Genomic DNA, 12,760 nt, shown 5'->3' with positions numbered 1-12,760 from the left:
CTTGACATCATGTAATCAATTTCCTTCATGTGTGGTGACATCATAATACCTGAAACTTGTAATGAAAGATTAGTACAATGTCATATGCATAAATGGCATTTACAGTATACTGAGTCAGCACTCGCATTAATATCCTGAGAGAATAGATATATCTTTTCCTTTTTACAATGAATAATTCCTGCTATTCATACAATATTTTTACAGTTATAATTGGCTTTGGATCTCGCTTCTTCCTAATCGTGTGCGATACTTCTGATGTCATTTTAGAATTATTTTTATTGTCCCTATTGTGTTCTCAAAACAAAATCCAATTCTAAGATACAATAATAAAAGTTGGTTTGCGTTTAATAAATCTTCCGAATTCTACAGCCTGTAATCTCCCTTCCAGATGATTTTGACATTTAACGCCTAACCTCTTTGATACAAAATGCTCTTGAAATAGCTGATCTTGGCAAAGGAACATGTTTGTAACAGTCCGTCGCCTTCATAACTTGACGTACCAATCGACTATCTCAATACGGGTCTCGATTCTCGAATTATATCATAATAGATAGACAATGTATGACCACCGTATATGAATTGAGCTTGGCCCGTTTGATTCAAGACATTCCATGGCCTCCGCTACACATTTTTGTCATTGAAGTTTCATGCCATTTATTGCTATGTGTTTATCTTCCGCTGAAGGAAGTGCAATATTTATCCAATATTATTTCATTGCACTATAACATTTTGTTACCGACCGTCACCTAATAAAATACCACAGGGGTTCTAAGCTTGTGAATTCACCGGTACCTTCAATTCGTTATCTGTTATTTATTCAGCTGAGTGAGTTATTTCATTTACTGTTTAGTTTAGTTTAGTAATGTTTTATTTTACCTGGCAAGATTAAGGCCTTCAGGCCTTCTCTTCCATCTAACCAGGAACTGAAATATACATATGTTGCATTGTATTACAATAACTACGTCTAATACAAATTAAATTAATAATAATACAAGAATGGTGAGATTACATTAAGATGAAATGAATTAAGATTAAATTAATAAATTAAGATTAAGTTAAGATTAAATTAAGATTAAATAAATCAGACATAAAAAGGGATAAATTCTTAAAACTAATATCCTACATGTAAAAAAAAAAAAAAAAAAAAAAAAAAAAAAAAAAAAAAAAAAAAAAAAAAGGCAGTACATAACATTTGATTTTAAAGACAAATCGGATAAAAATTTTAGACTCTCTACCAGGACATCCATAACAATAGAATGGTTGTAAGTAGCAGCATCAAGTTTACAGATGATCCTTACTGGTGCATAAAATGTCTCCAAAGTGCTTCCTTGAAAGTGTGAATAGCGCTTAACCCCCTGATATTTTCGGGAAGGAGGTTCCACTCACGGCAGGCAATTACTGTGAATGATTTATCATAGATGGCAGTTCTGTGGGTAGGTAAAGCAAGGATGGAATTATTAGTGGATCTGGTGTTAAGACTGTGATAAGAGGATAAGTATTTGAAATATGAAGTAAGGTAAAATGGTTGTGAAGAATGAAGGATTTTATGGAGATGGCATAGGGAATGCACAGTGCGACGGATCTCTAGTCGGGGCCAAGATAGATGGTTATATGAAGGAGTTACGTGGTCATAGTACCGTAGGTTACAGACGTATCTCACACAAGCATTTTGACCACGTTGTAATCTGCTCAATAACTTGCCTCGAGCGTCTCTATAAATCGCGTCACAATAGTCGAAATGAGGGAAAACCAGACTTTCTACCAACATTTTTTTTAGTTTTTCAGGAAATAAGTATTTATACCCGTGCAGCATGTGCAATGCAGAGAATATTTTCTGGGTGATGTTCGTGATATGCGTTTTCCATGACATGTCATCATCGAAAGTAATGCCTAGGACTTTTACTGATGACGTGAATGGTATGTTAGTATTACACAACCTTATAGATGGAATCTCTGGTCGATTTACCTTCATGAGTAGTTTTGGGTATCCAAGGATGATGGCTTGCGTTTTAGCTGGGTTTAACCTAAGCCCACATCTCAAAGACCAAGAAGAAAATGATGTTAGATCCTGATTGATTTTGTCTATGGCGGAAAGTATTAGATTTGGAGATGTATGGAGGTACATTTGTACATCATCAGCATAAATATGGTATTTGCAATGCGTTAGGTTTTGGGAGACATCATTAATGTAAATGGAAAAAAGAAGGGGTCCTAACACTGACCCTTGGGGCACACCACACTGCACAGACCGCCAAGTTGATTTTTTTATTCTATCTGTAACACACTGCCGACGGCCATGCAGGTAGGAATGCAACCAAAGGAGGGCGCTGTCCGAGAAATGGAGGGAATACAATTTCGAGAGCAAGATGTCAATGTCAACAGAGTCAAAAGCTTTGCTCAAATCTAAGAGTATTAAAACTGTCACTTCCTTGTTGTCCATAGCTTCTCGGATGTCTTCTGTGACCTTCAGTAGTGCCGTTGTAGTACTGTGTGCTTGACGAAAACCAGATTGTAGTGGGTCAAATAAGTTGTAAGTCGTCATGTAGTCTGTTATTTGTCTATGAGCGATGAACTCTAGCGCTTTGGATAAAGCAGAAAGTATGCAGATGGCTCTGTAGTCAGATGGTTCAGAAGGGGAAGCTACTTTTTTTAGAGGACGTATAATGCCCGCTTTCCATATTTCGGGAAATGTGCTGTCTACAAGGGAAGAGTTAAATATGTTAATTAGTGCAGGTAATATCACATCCAGAATAATTTTTATCATCTCTATTCCTATCCTGTCATTTCCTTTTGCCGTTGATGTTATCCGATTTATAGCAAACCTGACTTGTGAGTGGGTTGCTGGACGGAAGTAGAAGTTTTCTCTATCTGTTCGCGTCTTTGCATAATTCCCGTCTAGAACTTCCTGTTTCAGCGCTGCATTTAATGTGCAGTTAGATGAAAAATGATCGTTCAGTTTTTCCAAGGGTATATTTATTTCGTCATCGTCTCGTCCTTTGGTAATTCCAAAGCTCTTTATGGATTTCCACAACACAGCTGTTGAAACATTTGGTTGAATTAAACTGTGGGCGTGTCGTAGTTTCGCATTTCTAATCTGTTGGGTCGTAGCGTTTCTCAGCCTCTTATAGTTCAGTAGATTGTCAGGAGTGCAATGTTTCTTAACTCGTCTATAAGTAGCATCGCGTTCAGCCATTAGTGCTCTAATCTCATCTGAGAGCCAGGGAGCTGGCTTCCGCGTAACTCGAGCCTTCTTTTCAGGGGCGTGTCTATCATACAGTTCAGTCATATGTTGATTGAAGAGAGTTACTTTGTCATTTATGTCTTTAAGTTTAAATATGTCATGCCATGGCACTGCAACTGCGTCTTGTAAAAGTTTAATCTTATCAATTCTTCGTAGATCTCTATATGAAATTATTTTCGATTTGAACTTGGGACTTTTAATAGAATAGGCCATAAATATAGCATCATGTCGCGATATACCCGGGACACTAATTTGACCGTGATGAAGAACTAATTCAGGTTGGTTAGTGGCAATGAGATCAATTAAGGTGTGTGATGTGTCTGTGTGATGTGTAGCGTTGAGAGGGAGAAACGTTAAATTGCAAGCTTTAAATGATGTTAAAAGTTGGGTTGTCTGAGGAGAGTTAGGTTCAAGAAGGTTTATGTTAAAGTCGCCCATTATAATTATATTTGAGTAATCAGTGACTAAATCTTGTATTTGAGTCTCTAGATCGCATAAAAAACCCGCTTTCGGTGGCTTATATACTACACCCAGAAGACATTTAACTTCACTCACAGTTATTTCCAGGAACATGAACTCAGGTTTTCGCTCGTACGGACCTGGAGACCTACAGATTATTTTAGGGCGTAAGCTGTTGTACTTGGACGTATGATTTCATTAATTTTACGTTACCATAAACTTCTAATGTTCTCCTTAACTTTAATCCAACATCCAATGGAAGGTTATAATATAAAACCAATCATTAAATATAAAAATTGATCTGACATGAGTAATCACAACTTCTTTCAGTTTTCCTCAATTGTTGACAATTTGCAAATTCGTGAATTTGCTAGAGAGGGAACGATATGAAGTTTCTATACAGCATTGTTAGAGGCAAATGGAAACCAATGGATACCATCAAGGTACTCAAAAATGAAAATGAGAATATAGTCTGAAAGAAAAGCGATTTCGGAGAGGTCCTGAAGAAATGTTTCGCCTTCTACTGAATGGATCAGAAAAAAAGAACCAGATATGTGAGCCTGTTCAGAGGAGCTACCTGTACAGAAACAAAAGTAGCATTAATTCATTTAAGTCACAATAAATGGCCACATTCTTTTTTTGCTAGTGGCTTTACGTTGCACCAACACAGATAGGTCTTATGGCGACGATGGGATAGGAAAGGCCTGGGAGTTGGAAGGAAGCGGCCATGGCGTTAATTAAGGTACAGCCCCAGCATTTACCTGGTGTGAAAATGGGAAACCACGGAAAACCATCTTCAGAGCTGCCAACAGTGAGATTCGAACCCACTATTTCCTGGATGCAAGCTCACAGCCACTCGCCTCTAACCGCACGGCCAACTTGCCTGGTGGCCACGTTCTTGACTGTGGTATCACATTTAATTTTCCCTCCAGCAGTTTGAGCACATTCCGCCACAAAAACTTACATAAAATACTAACAAAGATAATTCACTCATATTTTGCATTCATGTCACTGAAACTTATGACTTGCCATACTTTATTCCTTGAATGACTACTGGCTGTGGTACATTTGTTTCATGTGAAAGGATTTCAAAGAGCGGATCCAGGTACTATAAAATGATCGCAAGTTCGGACGATGGATTGGTCTCTAACGTTTTCGTAAGTAAGTATTTCTGAAACACCGCTGTATCTACAAAATGGTTTATATATCAGGATTATTGTCTTTATTCACACATTTCCAGTCACTGTGGTTCTTTTGTGTCATATGCCGTACGCGATTGTAAGGTCCTGGAGCAGGCTTTTCACTTTCTTCAATGATCTCCACACTGGAGTAACTTCCACTGTCACTATCATTACCCTCAAACTCGGATTCATTCTCAGAGAAGTCATTACTGCCAGAATTACTATCTGAAACACTGTCTACAAGCACTTTCAAACTCTCGTCCTATTACCACATGTGTTATTAATACTGAATAGCGATAAAAATGAACTGTTGTTCAACAATCCCAACGTCACAGAAATACACAGACAGCTTTGTTTACCAGCAGTAGATGCCTCTGGTTTCTAACAGTGTGTATTGTGACAACTTATATTGCAAAGGGAATCTAATATATGAAGATAAGCGAGATATTGCATCATTACGAGCTGAGCTTCTCATTTGATTCATGCGCCAAAACCCACTCATTACCACAGCTCATAGACATGATCAAAGCAGCAGAGGTATAGGGTTTACACTGGCTCCACAGAGTGCTTAGTGCAATGTTGAAGAACATTCCAATATTCAAGGAACGGAATAGGGAAAAATCCACCAACTATAAAGGGATAACTTTTCTGTCACACAGACTGAAAATTTTTCAGATCATAGAACTGTAGCTGCAAAGCAGCATACTATAGAACCACAGTTGGAAAAGGAGTATTAACAGGTCAACTATAGATCTTGTATTTGGTGCCAGAATGCTGATGGCAAAGTACTGTGAAATTTTGATACGACACCGGATTGACCAGAGAAAAATGTTGTAGGAGTTATTATATAAAAAATTAGCCTTAACCGATTCTCATTTCAACAGGTGTATAGGTAAACATCCTATAGATACAATAATTACCTCACAATTCATAACATTTCTTCTTCTTCTTCTTCTTCTTCTTCTTCTTTTTTTTTCTTTTTCTACCGCTTATCCCACACCTGTGGGGTCGCGGGTGCGAACTGTGTCGCACATGTGGATTTGGCCCTGTTTTACGGTCGGATGCCCTTCCTGACGCCAACCCTATATGAAGGGATGTAATCACTATTGCGTGTTTCTGTGGTGGTTGGTAGTGTAGTGTGCTGTGTGAATATGAAGAGGAAAGTGTTGGGACAAACACAAACACCCAGTCCCCGGGCTAGAAGAATTAATCAGAGACGATTAAAATCCCCGACCCGGCCGGGAATCGAACCCGGGACCCTCTGAACCGAAGGCCAGTACGCTGACCATTCAGCCAACGAGTCGGACACAATTCATAACATTTAATTTTGATAAAGATGAGATTTGAGAGCACAATACACAAAGAATAAATTACACGAAAATTGGAACTATGAAAATGGTTTTCTCGTGTTCACTTGGCAACATTACACTGTTATTTATTGTGGTAATTAATTTTTATTCTTTTTAATCAATCTTGTTTTTCACATTAGTAAAAAACTACAATATTTCACAGTATTATATTGTTGTTAGCACTGTTCAACTCTATTATAAACATTGGAAATGACTGTGTTTCATATTCTTTACAGACAGGAAACGCACAAATCTAATTGCACCAAGAGTCACCAAATGATTCTCTGGAACAACCAAAATTCTAAAAGAAAATTTGTGGTGCTTTACAAGACACAATAGCTCCTGTTATAAATAATGATTGTTCGTTCAAATTTATGCTCTTCAAATGACGGTGAAGTTTTTCTAACTCTTTCATGGTTTGTTTTATCATAGTACTGGCAAGAAAACACTTCAGCAGGGTCTGTAAAAGCAATTGTAAGAGAGAGATTTATCGTTATCGAGAGTATTGTTAAATTGAGACTAATTTTACATTGAATTACCAGGATCAGAATATTTTATCAGTTATCATTATACGGAGATTTCACTGTATTGGAAATAAGGCAAGAACTTGATCATGGTATTCTTGGATATTGAAAAAGCGTCCAGTAGTGTTGCAAGAGGGAAGAACTGGCAGTGCTTGCAAAGGGCGAAGAATGCTGAGGGACATGTAAGGAAAGTGCAGATGTTGTTTAGGTGAAAAAATTTAGTTATCGACGTATTGCGGAACATCGATGACTCAACATAATGGTAACTTTCTCAATTCAACTTTTCTTGGATATTGAAAAGGCATACAGCAATGTTGCAAGAGAGAAGATCTGGCAGTGCTTGCAAAGGGTGAAGATGCCTGGGGGACTAAGTCCAGATGTAGTACAAATACCAGCTGTGTGTGAGTTGGAGATGGGCACTTATCATGGTTTATAGGGCAAGAGTGGCATCTAGCAGGGCAGAGCACTGTTCCCACTGCTGTTTATCACAGTTATGGGTGATATAATGAAGAGCATTAATGAAATGTTGGAGGAACTCCATGCAGTTGCCTTTGCTGATGTCATGACTTGCAGAGAAACACAAGACGAGGTGCAGGCAAGGACCAACACACGGAAAGCTGTTTCAGGAGTTTAAGCTCAAGATAGTGAAACTAAGACAGTGGTAATGGCGAAGAACAGAGATGGCCAACCAGCAAGCATCAAACTAATAGACCACCTGTTTGAGTGCGTGCACAGTTTTACCTACCTCGGCAATATGGTCTCCAGAGACAACTTAGTCACACGAGGGAGATCAACAGGATCCAAGAGGGTACCCTCTTTTACCAATAAATGAGTATCCTTCTTTGGGAAGATTCCAAAGAAAGCAAAATCAGCATTGTTCATCAATATTATATATAAGTAATAATAATAACAACGTAAACGTTTCCACCTTTTCAATACTAAAATATATTCACAAAATTATAAATTACACGGTACTAGTTTCGACCCATCTAGGGGTCATCATCAGCCGTATTGGAGCAAAGATCACTTTTGGCGAAATCCTAAGAAAATGTTCGCCAAAAGTGATCTTTGCTCCAATACGGCTGATGATGACCCCTAGATGGGTCGAAACTAGTACCGTGTAATTTATAATTTTGTGAATATATTTTAGTATTGAAAAGGTGGAAATGTTTATGTTGTTATTATTATTACTTATATATTATTCTCAGTTCAATACGGACCAAAAACATGAAATTCATAACCATTAATCATCAATATTACTCTATACCAATCTTGACCTATGACATTAAAACATGCACCCTCACAAAGAGGGACTCATCTAGAGCACAGGCATCAGAGATGAAGTTCCTGAGGTCCACTATCCAGAAAGATCAGGAAGGACAAGTTGAGAAATAAGGAGGTGAGGCAGGAAGCTGGAATTAAGATGTCTCTACTTGACTGACTTGGCACTACAGTCGTTTAGACGTGATGAGGATGGACCCTACAAGAACAGCCTGAATGCGCTTCGTAATAAGAGGCAACTAAAGGTGGGGGGTACCAAGGATTCTCAAATTGGCAGCATGGGTTGCAAGACTTTTCCCTTTCTTTTGCTGATACCTTCATTCTTTGAAGCATCGGACCTTGTCCATTTTTTCCCTTTAATTGGTGTTGATAGAGGACGTTTGCATACAGTTGTACTTACCAGCACTGAAACTGGAACTGTTTACTAATGATGATGGATTTTCATATACCGATGGCAAAGAGAGTCCAAGATCGCAGAGTGTTGTTTGTGGTGACTTTCTTTCTAACAGCACACTGAAACTTCTACTTAAACCTTTCCCACCTGACCCACCCTTTTTTAAAATCTGGCATACTAACAATTAGTTTCTGCTGCGTCAGGTATCACAGTGTGTGTTTCTGTTGCTATGGTTGGCCAGCAGATGTAGAATTTGATTCCTATCAAGAAAAAGTTCCACCAGTACAATACTTAAAAGTTTATTCTTTAAAATAAAATTAACATGTTTTGTCCCTCTTTGAGATATCTTCAGACCCACAATGTAAGAAAGTTAAAAGGTAAAAATACAAGCATATCTAAAAATATTAGTTCTCAATAAAAATTACAATGTATGATAAGCTATGTAAATGTGTTTTTCTTTGTGTTTCATTGAACCACATTTTGTAACATGTAATAAAATTTCTTCACTTGTAAGCTTGTCGTTGAGTTAGGGTGACCAACCGTCCAGCATTTGCCGGACATGTCGTCCTTTTTTCATGCTTGTCCTCTGTCTGGCAGGCATTTATTATTTGCTATTAAGTGTCCGGCTTTTTGCATATTGTATTCTTAGTCATTCAGTTTCCTATTGTTTTCTCTGTTGCAAAGCTATTTTTGTTGCACTTCCTCTATCTCAGTCCGTATTCTGGATACCCTTATCAGACTGTCATTTACTCACTTAATAATAAATCATATCCTAAGTCAGAGCTGTCTGAAGGGTCTGTCATCAAAGTGGTGACACCGCCTGACGTGATCTGAACAAGATCGGTCGGGGCGGGGAATTCTCGGCGGGGATTCACCAGTCAAGTAATGTTGGCTGCAGTATTATGTAGTTTTGTTTTTGTGCTAGTTGGATTTGGACCTTCTGAGTGAGTGGAGTGTTTGTGATTTTATTATGAAATTTGAATAATATCAGCATGTCATCACTCAAAAGTGGCGAGGCACAAAAGAAGAAATGTAAGTTCTCGGAGAAACTGAAACGGAAGTACCCGTGTTTTAGAGAGGGCCGTAACGAAAGTGAGGCGAAATGTTATATTTGTGACCGTTATGTAACTGTTGGAAACAAAGGTGCAGGTGATCTCAAGAGACATATTGCTAGTGAAAAGCATAGAAAAACAATTAGAAGCAGTTCTTCTAGCAGTAATATTGATTCATTTTTCCCGATCAAACATTCCCCACTAGGCAGAAAAGTTCGGGCAACAGAGGCAACATGGGCATATCACACTGTTTCTCACCATCAGTCGTATAGGTCTATGGACTGCACATCAAAGTTGGATAAAGTGCTGTGTGCAGATTCTGAGATTGCTAACAAAATATCATGCGCTAGAACCAAAACTGAAGCTATCATAAATAATGTAATCGCCCCTCATTCCATTGACATTTTCACTAAAATATTGAATAATAGTATTCCTTTGTTCGGAGTGGGTACTGATGCTAGCAGTACTTTTTTTCTATTGTTATACAATATTTTGACTATAAAGAAAATGGTATTCAAACTAAAGTCTTAGAACTACAAACATGTCCTAATGAAACTTCAGAAACAATATCCAATTATGTTTCCGAGACATTAAAGAAGCATAATATCTCTGCTAAATGTGTTGCTTTTAGTAGAGACAGTGCAAATGTAAATTTTGGAGGGGTTAATCGTAGAGAAGGCAAAAACTTATTTTCAGCACTTAAAAGTAAATTAAATGAACATATAATCGGGGTTGGATGTCCAGCATATGTACTGCATAATTGTTTGCAACTAGGTGCTGATATACTGCCAGTTGATGTAGATGTAGAGAGTATAATTTTAAAAGTCTTCAATTATTTCCATATCTATACAATTTGCAATGAATAACTCAAAAGAATTCTGCGAGTTTGTTGAAGTAAATTATGAACAGCTTTTGTGTCAAAGCAAAACAAGATGGTTAAGTTTGTTTCCTGCAGTAGAAGGAATGCTAAAACTGTTTGCAGCTCTAAAGTTGTACTTTCTTTCTCAGCCTTCAAATTCTGTTCCTGCTATAATTAAGTCCTTTTTTGAAAACAAGTTTTCTGAGCTTTACCTGTGGTTTGTTCATTCTACTATGCACATTTTTCACAACAAAATTTCATACATTGAAAAAGAAATGCTCTCTATAGCAGAAGTTTGTGATATATTAGGTTCAACTCTGGCCACACTGAATGATAGGATGGAAAATAAATTCATACCTCTTAAAGTCAAAAAATCTCTGAAATCCCTCACTGAAAATGGTTTCGAAAGAGAATGCATTGCATTTGTAGAACATGTTGGTTTTTATGAAACGTGGATTCAATACCTGTTAAAGTGGTGTAACTCTACGATGGAAGAATTTAAGTGTTTCATAGTATGAAAGACATTCAGTTTGAAGATGTTCTTCCTTGTCTCAAGTATTTGCAATATAAACTTTTTGACCAATTTTGCAATGTTCAGAATTACACTAGGAGTTCTGAAATTGATAAATATACAACATTAGATAAGCAGTGGTGTGAGTTTTTCAAATATAGCCCTGACATTGGAACATTTAGTGAGCTGCTTAAAATTTGTCCGTTTTATTTCGCAAGTTGCAATGCAACCATGCAACCATGCAACCATTGAAAGAGTGTTTTCTCTCATTAACACACAGTGGTCAGAAGAAAGAAACTGTTTGCTGACTGAGTCGGTTAAGGGTATTATAATAGTGAAGTACAACTTTAAAAACAATATTATTTATTACAAGAAATTCATCTTTGCTGTCGCAAGTGGGTGCAGTTGAGAAGTATCAGCATAAAATAGCTACTACTTCAGCATCTTCATCAACATAACAGTTATAAGGTATGCAATACTAAATTTTGTATATGAATATTAAAATTCCATTTATCCTCCATTTTTAGAACATTTTTATGAAAAGTCCACCTTTTATTAAGAATCTGTCCTCCATTTGAAACTTTAGAATTGGTCACCCTAGCTATGGCCTCCTGTTAAGCAGGGACTTAGTCATTTTCAGATTGTCAAAGCATAGGATGAGACCAACAAAGTAACGAATTTGTTCTAGAACATATCAGAAGACATAGTGAATTGTAAACACTGTCTTGCCACCAAAGACAGTATCACTACATAAAACATTTCAATAACATTCACTGTACAGTGTATTTTAAAACTCCCTCTGTAGATAATTGGTAGAATGTCAGCCTCTGAATCCGAAGATTGCGGGTTCATACTGGGCAGAGGTAGTCAGGGTTGTTTAAAGGGCGGACAAAAGTCCATTCAACACTTTATGTCTTATGATATTGGCTTGTAATTTATGTCTGGATCCATAGACTCCCAAGAGAGATTTGGTTTACTCTGGCATCTAGGCCTAATAGCGTAGAGTAAAGTGGAACGTCGAAATTGATGGGCAGGAAGTCAGATGGTATCAGATAAAAATACCTACACACGGTAGGTGAGGCTGTACGATTACTATTATTAGTACTACCATATATAGGGTGTAACAGTGAGGTAAAACCATACTTTCAGGAGACATTCCTCACATGTAGAAGAAGAAAATCGAATCCTATCGTCAGAAGCCCTGAAAATGGTTTTCTGTGGTTTCCTCTTTTCACACCAGGCAAATGCTGAGGATGTGCCTTATTGCAATGGCTGCTACCTTCCCATTCCTAACCCCTTTCTGGTCCTTGCATCACTGAAAACATTCACTATTAACAGGTTTTTATTTCATAAAACTCTTTCTTACATGAAATGTTCAAAATGCCCTCCGTTAACATTGAAACATGCATCGACCTGCTGCCGCATTTAATCTCGGAGGCACTGATGGTGGGTTGATGCATATATCAATGCTAAAAGGACATTTTAAACATTCCATGTGGTATACTGGTGGTACATTCTGTTCCTGTGTCTTTCCCGTGATTAATGTACTATGTAGAGTTGTAGAAAATGAGTTCTAAAGTATTTCTGGACCCATGCTCATATAACGTATTTTCTCCTTCTACGTGTGAAGAATGTGTTCTGAAAGTTTGGTCTACTTTATTGTTACACGCTGTATTTTGATTAAAACGTGTGAACTCTAATAATGGGACTTCAAAAATCGGAAAATGTTTTATTCCATTATTAACTTGTATATTTATGTTTGGTTTTAACATTTTACATGTAAAATAAATGCATAATTACTTGGACTTACATAATTTTAGTATTTTAAGCACTGTTGCATCATTTTTAGAGGAGAAAACTAAGGTAGGTCTTGTTATTATTAATACAGCAACTTGATGTTAATTTAAGG

This window comes from Anabrus simplex, chromosome 3 (assembly GCF_040414725.1).
Source record: "Anabrus simplex isolate iqAnaSimp1 chromosome 3, ASM4041472v1, whole genome shotgun sequence".
Taxonomy (NCBI): domain Eukaryota; kingdom Metazoa; phylum Arthropoda; class Insecta; order Orthoptera; family Tettigoniidae; genus Anabrus; species Anabrus simplex.
Note: the sequence above shows the minus strand (reverse complement) of the source record.